Source organism: Giraffa tippelskirchi, chromosome 8 (assembly GCF_054371585.1).
Source record: "Giraffa tippelskirchi isolate mGirTip1 chromosome 8, T2T-mGirTip1v1.2.pri, whole genome shotgun sequence".
Lineage (NCBI taxonomy): Eukaryota > Metazoa > Chordata > Mammalia > Artiodactyla > Giraffidae > Giraffa > Giraffa tippelskirchi.
The window spans coordinates 122129897-122151769 of NC_137282.1; the positions used below are offsets into that span (position 1 = coordinate 122129897).

Genomic DNA, 21873 nt, shown 5'->3' on the forward strand with positions numbered 1-21873 from the left:
AATTAGTGCTTACCGAATAATTTTGTACAAATACATGTATGTAAGTGTGTCTCTGTTAGTTGCTCAGTCATGTCCAACTCTTTGGGACCCCATGGACTATAGCCTGCTAGGCTCCTCTGTCCATGGAGTTCTCCAGTCAAGAATACTGGAATGGGTAGCCATTCTCTTCTCCAGGGGATCTTTCTGACCCAGGTCTTGAACCCATATCTCATGAATTGGCAGATGGATTCTTTACTGTCTGAGCCACCAGGGAAACCTGTAGGTAAGGCAAATAATGTCAAAGGCATTTAATAGCAGTTATACTTAGAAGCTATACTGAACAAAAATTATACTTTTAGTGTCTGTTGATGAAGAAAATACTAATTACAATTTCAATGGATTACAGTAAAATGTTTAAATGCATTTACAGTGCATTAATTACATCACTCTTCATACACCTGGAAAACATATGCATATGGAATTGTAATACATTGTATTGTCATTACCAGGTACTGGAACACTGTTGAATGAATGAGAGTGAATGAATTACGTTCACCTTTTTATTTCTCTATGCTTTGCACAGGTTCTGGAATATGTCATAGTAGAACTTTTCAAGAAGCATTTCTTGAGTTATTTTCGTTGCCTACACAGACCATCCTTGCAGCAACTCGCACACCTTAGGCTCACCCTTTGGGACTGGAGCACTGCACCACTGCTCTGGATTATCATCAGTAACCCAGCTCATAGAAAGCGAGGAGCAAAGGTGAGAAGAACAAGGCTTTTTTTTTTTTTAAATAGTACTGAACAAGGTCTTTTCAGGGTGGTACGTGGAATCTAAAAAAAATGGTTCAAATGAACTTAATTACAAAACAGAAATAGAGCCACAGATAGAGAAAACAAATTTAAACCAAGGGAGAATCGGAGGAGGGATAAATTAAAAGATTGGGATTTATATAGACACACTACTATACATAAAATAGATAACTAATAAGTATGTACTTGCAGCACAAGGAACCCTACTCAATACTCTGTAATGACCTATAATGGGAAAATAATCCAAAAAGAGTGGATATATCTATATGCATAACTGATTCACTTTTCTGTACATAAGAAACTAACAAAACATTGTAAATCAACTAAACTTCAATAAAAATTTAAAAAGTAAAGTTATTACTGATAAGGAAAAAAAGTACTGGAGTCAAAAATGTAAGGATGAGGATTAAAGAACATATGCATCATTTTTAAAGGCCCTTTTCTGTTTGTATATTTGTAAAATAAAGGAAAAGCTTATGTGAATACAGACCAATAGTATACACTATAAGTAATTGCCACATCTAAATTCCTAATTTCCTTTCTTTTATCTAAATTAATGTCTAGAAATCAAAATTTACTTAAGAAAGTAGAACACTTTAAGTTAATGAAAATAAGACTAAAGAATATTCACAAGATAACTCTAAATCTGCAAAGATACCTCATCATCTAAATAGAGGATAAGATCACACATTTGAAATAATGCCAACTGTCTCTAAAACGTGAGTTACAGAAAATGTAGCTACTTGATAATATACATTTTCTTCAATTATATGGCTTAGTATGTAGAGATTTGGCTTAGAGTTTGCTTCTATTGATGGTGCTTAATATGAGTAGCTTCCTCTTTACTCATAATGAATTAAGTTATTTTAAAATGATCAATTATGTAACAGTGAGTATATGATGCATGTGAATTACATGTGATTGCACTTTATGCCAGGTGACCTGTTGGAGATTTTTTAACTTTCTCCATGACAGCCAGATTTTTAATTAACCCTACAGTTTATCTTAAATTGGAAAGGGCTACACACCATATAGAAAGTTGAAAAAATATAGTATAAAAATTATTCAGGTGATAAAATATCAACAGGTAACAAAACTAGAGTTAATTTTAGAAATTAATTAAAATGTAAGTAACAAAAGTAATGACAGTCAAAAAAAGATCCTATCTGACCTCCATCAATTAAAAATGACTTTGCAAGTATAATTTTTTCCTAGAAGGTAATTAGGGTCCAGGATATCAAACAAAGAAAATATATCCCATTCCGTGGTGTTAAATATTTCTTCAAGGAAGTTCACAAACAATGCTGTATTTTTAATTCATGTTGACTGGGTAATGATAATTCAGAGAAAGCATAAAGGAGAATTGAGTAAGGACTTCTTCACCAAAGTAGCCAGATGGACTGTTGTGACAGGGTTGACCACGTCTGCTAATAGCTTGGCAGCACATGGATACAACTGAAAGATTTCCAGCTGCTGAGAGAATTTAGCAAAATGTCAAATACAGTGTCGATAATTTAGGTAAATTAGCAGTTACCAAAGAAAAAGGGGAAGTTACTAGAAAAAATGGGTCATTAGGACAAAAAAATACTTTATGTACTTTGCTTCTGTAAAATTCCCTGAAATGAGAAGAGATATATTGACAAACTAAACAGAGTACTGTCTCTCTCTTTCTCTTTTTTTTTGGCAGCATCTTAAATGAACTCAAGTTACTACATTTGACAAATTCTCAAGCAATTGTTTTTTAATATTAAGCCCAATATAGTGGTAAACACATGAAACCATGAAACCTCTTCTCCAAACAAAATTTTAATGTACAGTGTTGTTAAATTATGCTCATAGTTGTACAGCAGATATTTAGAATTTTTCATTTTGCATGATTGAAACTCTATACCCATTGAGCTGCAACTCCTAATTTTCTCCTTTCTACCATACCTGGTAATCACAGTTCTATTTTCTGATATTATGAGTTTATTTAAGAGATATCATATAAGTGGAATCATGCAGTATTTGTCCTTCTATGACTGAATTATTTTACTTTACATAATGTTCTCAAAGTTCATCCATGTTGTAGCACATATTAAGGCTGAGTACTAAGTTAGTATGTGTATACACTACATTTTTTTATCTACCACTTAGTTTTCCTGAATAATACTGCAATGAACATGGGAGTACAAACATCTCTTCTAGATTTTGTTTTCAATTCTTTTGGAAAAATACACAAAATTATGACTTCTGTATTATATGTTAGTTCTATTTTTAATTACCTGGGGAAACCCCACACTGTTTTCCATAGCAGCTACACTATTTTACAATCACACCAACAGTACACAAAGGTTCCAATTAATCCACAACCTTGCTGACTCTTACTGTATTTTTTTCTTTTTTAAAAAGTAATGGCCATTGTATCAGGTATGAGATTATATCTTGTGGTTTTGATTTGAATTTCCTTAATGATTAGTGATGTAGAAAATTTTTTCCTATACCTGTTGGCCAATTACATATCTTCTTTAGAAATATGTCTACTCAGATTCTTTGCCCATTTTCAAATTGAATTATATATACTTTTTGCTAGAGAGTCATAAGGATTCCTTCTATATTTTGTATATTACCCACTTAATACACAGTTTGTAAATATATTCTCCCACACTTTTTTTCAGATGATTTTTTTGGGGGGAAAAGTTTAGGTTCACAACAAAGGTGAGAGAAAGGTACACAGATTTCCCATATGTGCCCTGACTCTATTCATGCATAATTTCTTCCACTTTTCAAAATGATATAATTTTACCAAGGATGAATCTACATTGACACATTATAATCACCCGGAGTCCACCATACACTTGAAGGCTCACTCTTGATATTATACATTCCACAGCTTTGACAAGTGTATAAAGTATCTACTGTCATACTGTCACAAAGAATATTTTCATCACTCTAAAATCCTCTGTACTCCATCTGTTCATCTCTCCTTTCAAGTTCCTGGCAACTACTATTGTTTTGCTGTCATCAAAATTTCACCTTTTCTAAAATGTCTTATTATAGAAATTATAATATTTCCATAATCAAAAAGTATTTAGCTTCTGTGACTGTCTTCTTTCCCTTACAAATGTGCATTTTTGAGTCCTCCATCTTTTTTCATGAATTGATAGCTCCTTTTTTTAGTGCTGACTAATATTTCATAGTCTGGATGTACCACAATTTATTTATCCATTCACCCACTGAAGGGCATCTTGGTTGCTTCCAAATTTTGGTAATTGTGAATAAAGCTGACCTAAGCATTTGTGCAAGATTTACATGAGTATAAGTTTTCAGTTCACTTGAGTAAATACCAAGGTGTACAACTACTGTGCCATATGGTGAGATATTAATCTCTTATAGACACATCATTTGCAAATATCTTTTTTACATTCAATTGGTAGCCTTTTCCACTTGTTGATAGCTTCCTTTGATGTGCAAGAAATTTGATCTGGTACTTTTGCTAATTTTTGCTCCTGTTCTCCTTACCTGAAGAGACATTTCCAAAAAATATTGCTGAGGCTGATGTCAAAAAGTGTACTGCCTATGTTTCCTATCAAGTTTCGTGGGTTTGGGGTCTTATATTTAGGTCTTTAATCCACTTGGAGTTTATTTTTGTATGTGTTAGTTTCTAAGTCGTGTCTGACTCTTCTGTGACCACATGGACTGTAGTCCACACCAGAGTCTTCTGTCCATGGAATTCTCCAGACAAAATTACTGGAGTGGATAGCCATTCTCTTCTCCAGGGGATCTTCCCAACCCAGGGATCAAACCTGGGTCTCCTGCACTGCAGGCAGATTCTTTACCATCTGAGCCACCAGGGTATAATACGAGAAATGTGTATCGTGTGAGAAAATGTTCTAATTTCATTATTTTTCATGCAGCTGTCCAGTTTTTCCAACACCACTTATTGAAGAGACTCTCTTTTCCCCACTGTATTTTTTTGCTTCCTTCCTTCCTTGTAGATTAATTGACCACACGTGCATGGGTTTATTTCTAGGTTCTCTATTTTGTTACATGGATCTACATATCTGTTTTGTGAGAGCACCATACTGTTTTGACTACTATAGGTTTTTGGTATAGTCTGAAGTTAGAGAGCATGAAGCTTTGTTCTTTTTTCTCAAGATTTCTTTGGGTATTTGGGCTCTTTTGTTGTTCCATGCATACTGGAGTCTGCATTAATTACTGTCATTGATATTGTTGTGGTGGTACACTTATCTAATTAGAGACTTTGTGCTAAATAGAGGACAAGATAGCTCCATTCTCACAGCACTCATGGGCTAGCTGGTGAGACATCATTGGACAAATAATAAAAATAAAATAAGAGAACAAGATGGCGGAGGAGTAGGTGAACATAGAGTACATCTTTCTCTACAGGTACATCAGGAATACACATTCAGACACAGAAGTACATGCAGAACACCAGATGAGAGCAGACAGAAGGACCTGACCAGTGGAAAAGAAGATAAAGAACCACGCAAAACTTGGTAGGATGAAGGAACTAGGGGGAAAAACAGGAGCATTAGTAGTACTGAACCTACCCTTGGCAGGTGGGGGAACTGAAGCAGGGGTCCGATCCCCACAGCAGGGCAATTGTCTGAATCAGAGGAGAAACACTTAAGGCTGAGAATGAAATAGCTCATCTGTGGCAGCCTAAATGGAATGAGAATCAGACAGTACTTGCTGCAGCCATACATATGCCAGGCAGGAATGTGGATCTCCTGGAAAGGGCAGCGGCTGGGAGCTTGAGTTGAGGGATTGTGGAGCAATCTCAATGTGAGGGCCTCTATTAACTGTAGAGAGGCGGATCAAGGGGATGTGAGGGAGGAGGTTGTGGTGGGAAATACCTGTGGAGGAAAGTCAGGCAGCCATGGAGGCAAGACAATATTGCTGAGTCATGCATAGGGGGTGGAGCCATCACCATAGCCTCTCGCTCCCCACACGCCAGCATGGGTAGCTGAACAATAGAGAGGCTGGCACATTAAACGCCTGACACACTAAACTACAGAGTAGGACCCCAATTAGTTCAGTTCACTTCAGTTCAGTTCACTTGCTCAGTCGTGTCCGACTCTTTGCAACCCCATGGACTGCAGCACGCCAGGCCTCCTTGTCCATCACCAACTCCCACAGTTTACTCAAACTCATGTCCATTGAGTCGGTGATGCCATCCAACCATCTCATCCTCTGTCGTCCCCTTCTCCTGCCCTCAATCTTTCCTAGCATCAGGGTCTTTTCAAATGAGTCAGCTCTAGGATCAGGTGGCCAAAGTATTGGAGCTTCATCTTCAGCATCAGTCCTTCCAATGAATATTCAAGGCTGATTTTCTTTAGGACTGACTGGTTTGATCTCCTTGCAGTCCAAGGGACTCTCAAGAGTCTTTTCCAACACCACAGTTCAAAAGCATCAAATCTTTGGTGCTCAGCTTTCTTTATAGTCCAACTCTCACATCCATACATGACCACTGGAAAAACCATAGCTTTGAATAGATGGACCTTTGTTGGCAAAGTCATGTCTCTGCTTTCTAATGTGCTGTCTAGTTTGGTCATAACTTTCCTTCCAAGGAGTAAGTGTCTTTTAATTTCATGGCCACAACCACCATCTTCAGTGATTTTGGAGCCCAGAAAAATAAAGTCAGCCACTGTTTCCACTGTTTCCCCATCTATTTGCCGTGAAATGATGGGACTGGATGCCATGATCTGAGTTTTCTGAATGTTGAGCTTTGAGCCAAGTTTTTCACTCTCCTCTTTCACTTTCATCAAGAGGCTCTTTAGTTCCTCTTCACTTTCTACAATAAGGGTGGTGTCATCTGCATAGCTGAGGTTATTGATATTTCTTCCTCCCGGCAATTTAGATTCAAACTTGTACTTCATTCAGCCCAGCGTTTCTCCTGAAACCGCATATAAGTTAAATAAGCAGAGTGACAATATACAACCTTGATGTACTCCTTTCCCGATTTAGGACCAGTCTTTTGTTCCATGTCCAGTTCTAACTGTTGTTTCCTGACCCGCATACAGATTTCTCAAGAGGCAGGTCAGGTGGTCTGGTATTCCTAGCTCTTGAAGAATTTTCCACAGTTTGTGGTGATCTACACAGTTAAAGGCTTTGTCATAGTCAATAAAGCAAAAGTAGATGTTTTTCTGGAACTCTATTGCTTTTTCAACGATCCAACAGATGTTGGCAATTTGATCTCTGGTTCCTCTGTGTTTTCTAAAACCAGCTGGAACATCTGGAAGTTCATGGTTCACATATTGCTGAAGCTTAGCTTAGAGAATTTTGAGTATTTCTTCACTATCCTGTGAGATGAGTGCAATTGTGCGGTAGTTCGAGCATTCTTTGGCATTGCCTTTCTTTGGGATTGGAATAAAAACTGACCTTTTCCAGTCCTGTGGCCACTGCTGAGTTTTCCAAATTTGCTGACATATTGAGTGCAGCACTTTCACAGCATCATCTGTTAGGATTTGAAATAATTCAACTGGAATTCCATCACCTCCACTAGCTTTGTTAGTAGTGATGCTTTCTAAGGCCCACTTGACTTCGCATTCCAGGATGTTTGATCTAGATGAGTGATCACACCATCGTGATTATCTGGGTTGTGAAGATCTTTTCTTGTATAGTTCTTATGTGTATTCACCTACCCAGGGTGCTCGTTTAAGTGACTGATGCCCCAAACTACAGAGGAGGGCCCCAGGCAAGGGATCCCTCTATGTGCCTGGAAGGGCAGAGCTAGGCAGAAAAACTAGCCAAAGAGGCCTTTTGATCGCCAGGTACAAGGGGCTCAAAAAAGACTCTGATAGGGCCATAACTCCTGCCACGGAGGCGTTTTGTGTCCCTGAACACTTGGAACCTCCAGGGTCCCTACAAGCCAAGCAGCTGCACCACCTTCACACTCAACTCTCACTGGGGCAGAGCTGCCACAGGCCAAAAAAAAAAAAAGTTTCCTATTTATACACGCAGGGTTGCTTTAGTCCTGTCCGACTGTTTGCAACCCTGTAGACTGTGGACTGCCAGGCTTCTCTGTCAGAGAGTGTTCTCCAGGCAAGAATACTGGAGTGTTTTGGCCAATTCTCGTTGCCATACCCTTCTAGAACACTATATTTCCTGCTGCCCTAGCAGCCAAACCCCCTGAGTACCTGGTGCTGCCAGAACCCCAGCGACCCAAGCAGCTACACCACCTCCACACCTGACCCTCACAGGGGCAAACCCAAGTCCTCGAGGAGGGCAGCCTCAGGAGCAAACCCTAGTGGACAACCCACATGCAGAGGTGGAAATAAAATCACAGTCGAAACCCAGGAGCAATGTGGCTGAGGAAGAAGACCCAAAACCTTCCCACCAGCTGTACAAGCTGCAGATTAAGTCCACAGGATCAACTAGTCAGACTGTGTCTATGGAATATGTAAACTATCATTGAGAGCTCCCACAAAAGAAAACGCACTAGTTCTGATAGCTGTGGACATTGGAGGCAAGAACACACAGGAGTGGGACCAGATTAGAATTTGAGCTGCCCCCACAACAGGTCTAGAGACCAGCCCAGTGTTGGAGGTCATCCAAGAGAGGTGAGGTGGACTGTAATTCCCAGCGCAGGAAAGGACTCTGACAGCAGTGATTCAAGAAACACATTTATTGTTCTTATTTGTTTACTTTTTCTGTAGATTCTTTTGGATTTTTTTTCCTTTTCCCCCTCTCTGTTGTAGCTGTCGACTTTATTGGCACCAAGAAATCCAATTAAGATTTTGAGCTTTTTTTTTCCCTTTTTCCTCAGTCACATTTTTTTTTTATCATTGTCATAAATCTCTGCCTCTACATTGAGCTTTGGCAGTTCTGTGGAGTTTTCCTCTTTTTTTTTTTTTTAATTTTAATTTTTTAAACCTATTATTTTATTTTTTCTACATTTCTTCCTTTGTTTTCTTTTCCTACTGTTCTTTTCCCCTTGCAGTTAAACTTTAACATATATAAATCTTCTTTATCTACCTCTATTTAACCTTGCATATCTATTCTTTCTTTTCTTTCTCTCCTTTCCTCTCAACATATTTGTTAGTTTTATTTTCACTGCATTATTCCCGATTTCCCACCTTGCTTTAGTTTTGTTTTCCAGTTTGTGCTTTAATTAGTTTTGTTCTGATAGATATAATTTTTAGTTTCCTTTGTTTACTGGGTCAATCTATTGTACTTAATTTTTGTTGGCCCGTTTTGATTTTGCTTCTGGGTGTATATGTGTAAGTGTATATTTAGTCACACCTTCTACTGTTATAAACCTCTGCCTCTACATCAGGCTTTTGCAGTTCTGTGGAGTTTTCCTTTTTTTTCCCCTTTTCTGTTTCTTCTTCAGTTTTTTTCTCTTTTCTATTTTTTATAATTTTAATTTTTTAAACCTATTATATTTTTTCTACATTTATTCCTTCATTTGCCATTCCTACTCTTCTTTTCCCCTTGCAGTTAATCTTTAATGTATATAAATCTTCTTCATCTACCTCTATTTAACTTTGCATGTCTATTCTTTCTTTCTTTCCTTTCCTCTCAACATATTTGATAGTTTTGTTTTCATTGCTTTATTACCCACTTGGCACATTCCTTTAGTTTTACTTTCCAGTTTGTGCTTAAGTTAGTTTTGTTCTTAACTGATAAGTATAATTTTTTGATTTCCTTTTTTCACCAGATCAATCTACTGTTCTTTTTTTTGTTGGACAGTTTTCACTTTGCTCAATGGGTGTATACATATATGTATATGTATATGTGCATATTCAGTTTAATTATTATTTGCCTGATTTTGTAACTACCATGTGTCTGGGGTTCATCTCTGGTTTCTCATTTTTGGATATTTGTTTTACTCTCCTTAATGCCATAACAAATTATTTGTGGAATCTTCATTCCTGACTAGAGATCAAATCCTGAGCCTATGGAGTGGGAGCACTGACTCCAAGACCCTAGACTACCAGAGAACTAATCCTAGGGAATATCAAACAGTGAGAACTCACACTTGAATTCAAGACCCGGCATCACCCAACCACCAGTAGCACCCTGTGCAAGATGCCTCATCTAAACAACAAACAAAACAAAACAAAAATGTCAACCCAATCATCAGCAGACAAGAGTACCACCTCACTCAGCCTTATCCATCAGAGCAAAAACAAACGAACAAAAACTCAGCACAAATCTCACCCTATATGAAGCTCACACAAACCAATGGACCAAGTTTAGGAGGGCAGAAACCAAAAGGGAGAAACGATTCAACCTTCTTCAAGGAAAGAATTCAACTTTCCTTGAAGCCTGGGAAAAGGAGACCTCAAACACAATAACTTAAAAAAGAAAAATGAAAACGCAGAGAAATACTGAACAAATGAAGGAGCAAACTAAAAACACAGAAGTCCAAATATGAAGAGGAAAGAGAAAAATTACTTGAAAAAGAATTCAGCATAATGATAGCAAAGATAATCAATACCTTGAAAACGGAGAAAATGCAAGAATCAATTAGCAAAGACCTAGAAGAATTAAAGAATAAGCATACAGAGACAAACAACACGATTACTGAAATTAAAACTACTCTAGAAGGAATCAATAGCAGAATATCTGAAGTAGAAGAAAGAATCAGTGAGCTGGAAGATAAAATGTCGGAAATAACTTCTGAAGCACAGAATAAAGTAAAAAGAATGAAAAGAGCTGAGGACAGTCTCAGAAACCTCTGCGGCAATATCAAATTCCCCAACATTCAAATTACAGGGTTCCCAGAAGAAGAAGAGAAATAGAAAGGGTATCAGAAAACGTTTGAAGAGATTATAGTTAAAAGTTTCCCCAACACAGAAAAGGAATTAGGCAATCAAGTCCAAGAGGCACAAAGAGACCCATAAAGGATAAATCCAAGGATAAACATGTCAAGACACATACAGATCAAGCTAACAAAGACTAAACAAAAAGAAAGAATATTAAAAGCAGTAATGAAGAAGCAACAAGTAACATACAAGGGAAAACCCATATGCTTAACAGCTGATCTTTCAGCAGAAAGTCTGCAGGCCAGAAGGAAATGGCAGTATATATTTAAAGTACTGAAAGGGAAAAATCTAGAACCAAGATTACTGTACCTAGCAAGGATCTCATTCAGAATTGATGGGGAAACAAAAAGCTTTTCAGACAAGAAAAAGTTAAGAGAATTCAGTACCACCAAACCCACTTTACAACAAATGTTAAACAGACTTATATAGTCAAAAAATACAAGAGAAGAAAAAAGATCTACAAAATCAACCCCAAACAATTAGAAAATGACAATAGGAATATTGCCATTTATATATATATATATAATTACTTTAAATATAAATGGATTAAATGCTCCAACCAAAAGACACAGACTGGCTGAATGGATACAAAAACAAGACCCATACATATGCTGTCTGCAAGAAACCCACTTCAGACCTCAAGATACATACAGACTGAAAGTGAGAGGATGGGAAAATATATTCACTGCAAATGAGAAGCAAAAGAAAGCTGGAGTAGCAATCCTCATATCAGACAAAATAGACCTTAAAATAAAGAAGATTACAAGAGATAAGGAAGGACACTACAAAATGATCAAGGGATCAATCCAAGAGGAAGACATAACAATTGTAAATATTCATGCGCCCAACATAGGATCACCTCATTACACAAGAAAAACACTTACAGACATAAAAGGAGAAATTGACAGTAACACAATAATAGGAGATTTTAACACCCCACTCACACCAATGGACAGAGCATCAAAATAAAAAAATTGATAAGGAAACACAAGTCTTAAATGATACATTAGATGAGATGGATCTCCTTGATATCTTCAGGACATTTCATCCAAATGCAGGAGAATACACCTTCTTCTCAAGTGCACATGGAACATTCTCCAGGATAGACTACATCTTAGGTCATAAACTAAACCTCAGTAAGTTTAAGAAAATTGGAATTGTATCAAGCATCTTATCTGACTGCAATGCTGTGAGATTAGTTATAAATTACAAGAAAAAAACTGTAAGAAATACAGACACATGAAGATTAAACAACACGTTTCTAAATAACAAATAGGTTACTGAAGAAATCAAAAGGGAAATCAAAACATTTCTAGAAACAAATGAAAATGAAAACAGGACAACTCAAAACCTATGGGATATAGCAAAAGCAGTTCTAGGAGGGAGGTTTATAGCAGTACAATCTCACCTCATGAAACAAGAAAAACATCGAATAGACAATCTAACTCTACACCTGAAGGGACTTGAAAAAGGAGAAGAAAAAAAAATTAGTAGACAGAAAGAAATCATAAGGATTCAAGCAGAAATAAATGAAAAAGGAATGAAAGAAACAACAGTAAAGATGAATAAAACTAAAAGCTGGTTCTTTGAGAAGATAAACAAGATTGGCAAACCCTTAGCCAGACACATCAAGTAAAAGAGAAAAGAATAAAATCAACAAAATTAGAAATGAAAAAGCAGAGGTTATAACAGACAGTGCAGAAATACAAAGGATTATAAGAGATTATTATGAACAACTATATGGCAATAAAATAGATAACCTGGATGAAACGGACAGATTCTTAGAAAAGTTCAGTCTTCCAAGACTGAACCAGCAAGAAATAGAAATTATGAACAACCCAATTACAACCACTGAAATTGAAGCTGTGATCAAAAATCTCCCCAAAAACAAAAGCCCAGGACCAGGTGGCTTCACAGGAGAATTCTATCAAACATTTAGAGAAGAACTAATGCCTATCCTTCTAAAACTCCTTTAAAAAATTGCAGAGAAAGGAACACTTGCAAACTCATTCTATGAGACCACCATCACCCTGATACCAAAACCAGAAAAAGACAACACAAGAAAAGAAAACTTCAAATCAATATCACAGATGAACAAAGATACAAAAATCCTTGACAAAATTTTGGCAAACAGAATTCAGGAACACATCAAAAAGCTCATGCACCATGATCAAGTTGGGTTTATTCCAGGGATGCAAAGATTCTTCGATATACAAAAATCAATCAGTGTGATACACAGCATTAACAAATTAAAAGATAAAAGCCATATGATCATCTCAATAGATGCAGAAAAAGCCTTTGACAAAATTCAGCACTCATTTATGACTAAAACTCTTCAAAAAATGGGCATAGAAGGAATCTACCTCAACATAGTAATGGCCATATATGATAAGCCTACTGCTGCTGCTGCTGCTGCTAAGTCGCTTCAGTTGTGTCCGACTCTGTGCGACCCCATAGACAGCAGCCCACCAGGCTCTGCCATCCCTGGGATTCTCCAGGCAAGAATACTGGAGTGGGTTGCCATTTCCTTCTCCAGTGCATGAAAGGGAAAAGCGAAAGTGAAGTCGCTCAGTCGTGTCCGACTCTTAGCGACCCCATGGACTGTAGCCTACCAGGCTCCTCCATCCATGGGATTTTCCAGGCAAGAGTACTGGAGTGGGGTGCCATTGCCTTCTCCGTGATAAGCCTACAGCAAACATTATTCTCAATGGTGAAAATCTGAAAGCATTCCCTCTAAGATCAGGAACAAGACAAGGGTGTCCACTTTCCCCACTATTATTCAACATAGTTCTGGAAGTCCTAGCTACAGCAGTCAGAGAAGAAAAAGAAATAAATGGAATCCAAATCAGAAAAGATGAAGTAAAGCTCTCACTGTTTGCAGATGTGCATAGAAAACCTTAAAGATAGTATCAGAAAATAACTAGATCTAATCAGTGAATTTAGCAATGTTGCAGGATACAAAATCAATACCCAGAAATCACTTGCATTTCTACATACTAACAATGAAAAATCAGAAATAGCAATTAAGGAATCAATACTATTCACCACTGAAACAAAAAGAATTAAATATCAAGGAATAAACTTACCTAAGGAGACAAAAGAACTGTACACAGAAAATTATTAGACACTAACGCAAGAAATCAAAGATGACATAAACAGATGGAGAGATATCCCATGTTCCTGGGTAGGAAGAATCAATATTGTGAAAATGATTATACTACCAAATGCAATCTACAGATTTAATGCAATCTCTATCAAATTACCAATGGCATTTTTCACAGAACTAGAAAAAAAATTTTCACAATTCATATGGAAACACAAAAGACCCTGAATAGCCAAAGCAGTCTTGAGAAAGAAGAATGGAGCTGAAGGAATCAAGCTTCCTGATTTCAGGTTATACTACAAAGCTACAGTCATCAAGACAATATGATACTGGCACCAATGGAACAAGATAGAAAGCCCAGAAATAAACTCAAACACCTATGGGAATATACAATGGGGCAAAAACAGACTCTTCAATAAATGGTGCTTCCAAAACTGGACAGCTACATGTTAAAGAATGAAATTAGAACACTTCCTAATATGATACACAATGATAAACTCAAAATGGATTAAAGACTTAAATGTAACACCAGAAATTATAAAAGTCTTAGAGGAAAACATAGGCAGAACGCTTGATGACATAAATCAAAGCAAGATCCTCTATGACCCACCTCCTAGAGTAACAGAAATAAAAACAAAAGTAAACAATTGGGGCCCGATTAATAAAAGCCTTTTGCACAGCAAAGGAAACTATAAGCAGGTGAAAAGAGAACCCTCAGAATAGGAGAAAATAATAGCAAATTAATGAAATGACAAAGGATTAATTTCCAAAATATACAAGCAGCTCATACAACTCAATACCAGAAAAACAAACAACCCAATCAAAAAGTGGGAAAAAAACCTAAACAGACATTTCTCCAAAGAAGACAAACAGATGGGTAACAAACACATAAAAAGATGCTCAACAAGCTCATTATTAGAGAAATACAAATCAAAACTACAATGAGATATCATCTCACACTGGTCAGGATGGCCATTATCAAAAAGTCTGGACAGGGTGTGGAGAAAAGGGAACACTCTTGCACCGTAGGTAGGAATGTAAATTGATACAGCCACTATGGAAGACGGTATGGATATTCCTTAAAAAACTAGGAATAAAACCACCATATGACCCAGCAATCCTACTCCTAGGCATATACCCTGAGGAAACCAAAATTGAAAGAGACACATGTATCCCATTGTTCATTGCAGCACTATTTACGATAACTAGAACATGGAAGCAATATAGATGTCCATTGACAGATGACTGGATAAAGATGTTGTGGTACATATACACAATAGAATATTACTCAGCCATAAAAAAGGAATGCATTTGAGTCAGTTCTAATGAGGTGGATGAACCTAGAACCTATTATACAGAGTAAAGTGAGTCAGAACGAGAAAGATAAATACCGTATTCTAACGCATATATATGGAATGTAGAAAAATGGTAATGAAGAATTTATTTACATGGCAACAATGGAGAAACAGACATAGAGAATATACTTATGGACATGGGGAGAGGGAGAGAGAGGGTTAGATGTATGGAAAGAATAACATGGAAACTTACATTACCATAGGTAAAATAGATAGCCAGTGGGAATCTGCTCTATGGCTCAGGAAACTCAAACAGGGGCTCTGTTCCAACCTAGAGGAGTGGGATGGGGAGGGAGACGGGAGGGAGGTTCAAAAGGGAGGGGATATATGTATACCTATGGCTGATTCATGCTGAGGTTTGACAGAAAACAGGAAAATTCTATAAAGCAATTATCCTTCAATAAAAATAAATTAATTTTTAAAAAAAGAAAAAAATAATAAAATGAGGTGATGTGACATATAGTCCAGCTTGCTGTGGGACTAAACATCCCAGTTCCTTAGGAATCACAGCACACTTCCCAGAGGAAGTGATGTTAAAATTGAGGCCTAAAGGAGAAGTAGAAGTTGGCCAAGCAGCTACACATCAAGAACACTGTAAGTCCAAAGGCTGGAAGGTCAGAGAAGAGTAGTGTATTTAGAGATCTAGGGAAGGGCAAAACAAACAGACAAAAAAACAAACTAAGGAACACCAAAAAAAGATATTCTATTCATCATTGGGGATTGGAATGCAAAAGTAGGAAGTCAAGAAATACCTGGAGTAACATGCAAATTTGGCCTTGGAAAACAAAATGAAGCAGGGAAAAAGCCTACTGAATTCTGCCAAGAGAATGCATTGGTCACAGCAAACACCCTTTTTCAACAACACAAGAGATGACTTTACACATGGACATTACCAAATGGTCAATATCAAAATCAAATTTATTACAGTCTTTGTAGCAGAAGATAGAGAAGTTGTATACAGTCAGTACAAACAAGACCTGGAACTGACTGTGACCCAGATCATCAGCTTCTCACAGCAAAAGTCAGGCTTAAACTAAAGAGAGTGTGAAAACCACTAGACCAGTCAGGTATGATTTAAATCAAATCTCTAGGAATTTGCAGTGGAGGTAATCAATAGATTCAAGAGATTAGATCTAATAAGCTGTACCTGAAGACATATGGATGAAAGGTCTTAATGATCTTTCATCCATATGAACTATGAACAAAAAGATCTTAATGAACCAGAAAACTACGATTTTGTGGTCAGTCACCCAGAGCCAGACATTCTGGAGTGTGAAGTCAAGTGGGCCATTGAAAGCACTGCTGCTAATGAAGCTAGTGGATGCCATGGAAATCCAGTAAGAGCTATTCAAAATCCTAAAGGATAATGGTATCAAAACATTACACTCAATATGTCAACATATCTGGAAGACCCAGCATTGGTCACAGGACTGGAAAAGGTCAATCCTCATCCAAATTCCCAAGAAAGGTAGTAATAAAAAATGTTCTAAGCATCAGACAACTGCACTCATCTATCATGCTAGTAAGGTCATGCTTAAAATCTTGCATTTTAGAATTCAGCATTATGCAAACGAAGAACTTCCAGATGTCCAAGTTGGGTTTAGAAAAGGCAGAGGAACCAGAGATCAAATTGTCAACATTCACTGGATCATACAGAAAGCAAGGAAATTCCAGAAAAATATCTCCTCTGTTTCATCGACTGCCCTAAAGTATTTGACTGTGTGGATCATAACAAACTGTGAAAAGCTCTTAAAGACATGGGAATACCAGAACATCTTTCCTGTCTCCTTAGAAACCTGTATGTGGGTCAAGAAGCAATATTTAGAACTCTGTATGGAACAACTGATTAGTTCAAGATTGATAAAGGAGGACAACAAGGATGTCTGCTGTCACCTTGTTTATTTAATCTATATGCTGAGTATATCATGAGAAATGCTGGGCTGGATGAGTTACAAGTTGGAATCAAGATAGGCAAGGAAAACATCAACGACCTCAGATATGCAGATGATAACCACTCTAACAGCAGAAAGTGAAGAGGAACTAAGGAGCATCTTGATGAGGATGAAGGAGGAGAGTGAAAGAGCTGGCTTAAAACTAAATATTAAAAAAAACCAAACACTAAGGTTATGGCATACAGCTATGGCAAATAGAAGGGAAATGGTGGAAACAGTGACAGATTTCCTCTTCTTGGGCTTTAAAAACACTGCAAATGGTGACTGCAGTCATGAAATCAGAAGTTTGCTTCTTGGCAGGAAAACTATGACAAACCTAGACAGTGTGATGAAAAGCAGAGACATTACTCTGCCAACAAAGGTCCATATAGTCGAGGCTATGGTCTTCCCAGTGATCACATATAGCTGTGAGAGCTGGACCGTAAAGAAGGCAGAGTGCCAAAGAATTGATGCCTTCCAAATATGGTGCTGGAGAATACTCCTGAGAGTCCCTTGGACAGCAAGGAGATCAGACCAGTCAAATCTTAAGGGAAATCAACCCTGAATACTCATTGGAAGGACTGAGGCTGAAGCTGAAGCTTCAGTATTTTGGTCACCTGATGTGAAAAGCTGACTCATTGGGAAAGTTCCTGATGCTGGGAAAGATTGAGGGCAGAAGGAGAAGAGGGCACCAGAGGATGAGATGGCTGGATGGCATCACCGATGCAATGGACATGAACTTGGGTAAACTTCGGGAGACGGTGAGGGACAGAGGCCTGGAGTGCTGCAGTCCATGGGGTGACAAAGAGTCGGACACGACTAGGTGACTAAACAGCAACAATGATTTACCTTATTGCCATGTCATAAAATTTTAAATATGCAAAGGTTAACTAAAAAATACATCTATAATAAAAGAATCATGTCAAGTACTATATGATTTTTGAACTTGCAGATATATTTCAGTACTCCACATCTCATTTCTCGAGATGCCTCAGCAGCAGTACCCGTATTGCAGCCTTGAATTAAGACCCAAAGGACATGATTTAAATAACAATGTAATTTGAGATAGTCTTTGTATTCTAAGGACTCTGCTTAGTTACACATGAACTCTAGTTAAGTAATACTTTCGCACAAATGTCAACTCAATGCGTGGTTCTTTCATTTACTTAGTTCCTCTCAGTCTGATGTTGATTAAAACACAGCTCATTATTGAGCTCATCTAAATATATCTATAAATACTTATCACAGCTGAATTCCACTTAGATTTAATCTGGAGGTCCTTAAATTGACATTGCTGTAGAAAATGAAAAAAATGACACCAGCTTAAAGTGTGAGATGTAACTTCATTCATATGAATCACAGCAGAAATCAATAGATGGCATGGGTAACAGCTTGGAATAGCCTTCCTATTCCCATCAAAATACATATCCCTGAAGGTTTAGATCTAATCAGCAATGAGGCAAATCTATGAGTAACACATTCTTAAATGAGGTTTACAGATAAAACTTAGAAGTCTGCTTCTTTGAAGCCCAAACTAAAAATATTTCTTGTTAATAAGATTGAATGTTTTCTCATTAAGGTAGCAATCCATGGTTGTCCAAAGATTTTCCTAACATAAATCTCAGCTATATCCAAAGATGATGCCGTTAAAACTTAGCTAGATCCAAGGAAGACATGTTAAACCAAGAAATGGCTCCATTTTAAAAGCTAAGTTTGTTCTAAGATCACATAGATAAACGGTTTATTTCAATATCTGGAGTGGTAGCAGACTTTTTTTTAATGAATGCAGATATATCGACATTCAGTGATGGTTTATTACAGGCCGACTTTTGACATCAGTGGTGGCTCAGATGGTAAAGAATGTGCCTGCAATGTGGGCAACTCAGGTTTGGGAACATACATGAGGAAGGAAATGGCAACCCACTCCAGTACTCTTGCCTGGAGAATTCCATGGGAAGAGGAGCCTTGTGGGCTATATAGTCCATGGGGTCACAAAGAGTTGGACAGGACTGGGTGACTAATACTTTCTTCACTTTCATAGAAGATAGGAAAAAATAAACAAACAACCAAAAAAAACCACCTGAGTTGTACTGTTTACTGTTAGAAAAAAACATGTAGGTCACTTTGTCTGATCTCCCACTCAAGGCAACAGCCCTGTTACAGTGAATTGTTTAAGAATTTGAAATGTTTAGGAGCTGATATTATTTCAGCCAGGCTTTCTTGGTGGCTCAGATGGTAGAGTCCTTCTTCTGTGCAAGAGACCCAGGTTCAATTCCTGTGTTGGGAAGATCCCCTGGAGAAGGGCGTGGCAACCCACTCCAGTATTCCTGCCTGGAGAATCCCATGGACAGAGGAGCCTAGTGGGCTACAGTCCATGGGGTCACAAAGAATCAGACAAGACTGAGGTACTAACGCACACATTATTTCAGCTGTTTCATCATTTACGATTGTTAGAAGTTCTTCCCTAATGCAAGCTACAATGTTCTACCTATTGCTTCCATCTCTTTGTCCTAATACAACTTCAAAAAGTATCAGTTTGGTCCTTGACTCTGAAATGTTCATAATCTTATTGGATTTTTAGGTTTATTTCAAATGGCAAGTATCAAAGAATTCATCAATACTTTTCACACCTGATATGGAAACCATTGAATTAAATTAGGGAAAAATTCAAATCCTTAACTTCTTCATTTAACTAATTTCAAAGCAAACATTCTGTTTTATATATTATTAATACGTATTGCATTTAGAATGACAACAAATGCTTTCATAATTGAAAGTTTATTTTACAAGCTAGAAACACACACTGGTAAAATAAATATTTCTTCTTTTATTAGTGAAATGTATCTATTTATTGATGAATATAAATTGGGCAGAATTCAGAATAAATTTCCAACCTTATTATGAAGCATAATAAAAGGACTCAATCTCAATAATCTGAGGATCTATGAATTTCCATATGTAATTGCAAAGGTTATTTCACTTATGAGATAATTTGGAAGTTTTCAATCTTTCCATTTTATAGAAAAGCAAAACAAGCCAAGAAGAATAAGCATATCTTATATGCTCAAACATCAATTACTCATAAAGATGGAAATATAATAAAGTCTCCTGTCTTCTAAACAAGTTCTTTCTTTCTTTCTTTCATTGCGTGATAAATCCTGAACTTGGAAATTTACCCTAAGTTAGTGATAATACTCACACCCACAAAAATTATTCAATGATAATTATTCAATTATTTTTGCCTCTTTTGATGTGATCTTTAAAGGGGAATGGGTTATGTTAAAAAGGTTTTGAAATTAATTAAATGATAAAAATCTTTCTGTCGTATAATAATGCATACAAAACCTTTTGTATTTTCAGTAAATGTCACATATCTATTTTTTGCAGCACATATCTTATATTTGTTCTAGTTAAATGAGCCAAGGATGTGGACTTAATGTCTTGGTTTGTTGTTTTTAAAAGCATCAGTAACTTTGCCAATGCTAACAGTAGATGCTGTTTTTCATCATATTCCTTGCACTTTTTTTTAAATAAACCAAATGCTTAATAAATTCTTAATAGCCTCACACAATTTCCATTATCTCCAATTTCTTTTTAAAAATCTGTATCATTCTTTATGCTTTATCTTAGGTCATCTTTTGAACATATAGCTAGTTTCAGAAAATAAGTACAATAAGTATAAATAGAAGATTAAATTTTATTTTCAAAGAAGATGAAGAAAATATTCAGGTGCTATCTCAGTTATAAGATCTTATTTATAATATCTCGCCATTCTACATTTGTATAATTATTCCTAGTGGTTCTCTAAGTTTTAAAGTGTTTCAGATATTATGAATTCAAATAAATATTAATTGATGATTTGTATAACTGCACCTACATTTGTATTAAAACTGGTTGAGCCATAACTTAGTTTTTTCTAATATCAAAACATGAAATTTTCTTCAACCAAATCTTCAGCTTATCTTAGTCTTATTAAGTGCTTCTCAAAGCCTTAAATATGTACTTAGGCCCCAGTTTTCTGGAAAAAAAATTAGAGAATGCTTTCAATAAATGAAAAAATAATAAACATTTAACAACTGTAAAAAGGTAATAATGTGTATATAAATATATATCTAATGAAAAATCAATATGAAAAATGGATGAAAAATCCAAGCTACATAAACTATTCTAGATTAACAATAAATACAGATGTGTTACCCTAGGTAGCCCAAGCAACAATTAAAACATGGAGAAGAACATAAAGGATGATATTTTGCTTATCTAACAAACAAATATGAACCAACAAAAATGCCAAAAATCAAGAAATTGCTTTTGATACTATTTCTTTCCAAGCACTTACCGTACCTGGATTTTTTCTTTCTTTAATTGTAAAACTCATTGAAAGAATTGCTTGTGTCAAAGTGTCCGATTCCTCTCCTCTTATTCTCTTTTAAATCCTCTCCACTACTTAGCTTCTCCACTCAGATATCTAGTAGACATCTCAAATTCAAATATGCAAAAATGAATTTTGATATTTTTGAATTTAAATGCTCCCAAATCCAAGCTTTCACTAGCTTAAGGTGACAACTTTGGTGACATCCATTGAGTTACCTCTGTTTTAAAAATCATTTTTCACAGTCCATTTTTCAACAAATAATTTTGACGCTGCTTTCAAAATTTGTCCAGAGCATGAGAGTTCTCACTGTCTCCATTTCTCTCTCCCTGATCCAAGCTACCATTCTCTCTCTTATAGCATTACAAGGCTATAAAGTGCTTCTCTGCTTCTCCTCTTGGGCCGAGTCTTAGCTGAGGGTCCCCTAGAAGAAGATTTTAAGAAAAGTATTCAAGCAAATGTAGCTGATTTGGGAGATTTTCTCCAGAAGCACTCTTGATAAATGGAGAAGTGAAGAGAGAAAAATAGATAAAACTTATGTCAT

The 21873-nt window shown here is 36.6% G+C and overlaps 1 protein-coding gene and 1 long non-coding RNA gene across 4 annotated transcripts in view; one reads left to right on the plus strand and one right to left on the minus strand.

The window, feature by feature from the left end:
• HCRTR2 (hypocretin receptor 2) overlaps nt 1-21873 on the minus strand; it is a 128610-nt gene that overhangs the window by 69145 nt on the left and 37592 nt on the right. The gene's annotated exons all lie outside the window — the stretch shown is intronic.
• Nucleotides 1-21873, plus strand: part of LOC145516339 (uncharacterized) — a 125911-nt gene that overhangs the window by 36481 nt on the left and 67557 nt on the right. For both annotated transcript variants that reach the window (XR_014061309.1, XR_014061310.1), the window contains one exon: nt 563-742. This is a non-coding gene — a long non-coding RNA (uncharacterized LOC145516339). The remainder of the gene's footprint in view (nt 1-562; nt 743-21873) is intronic.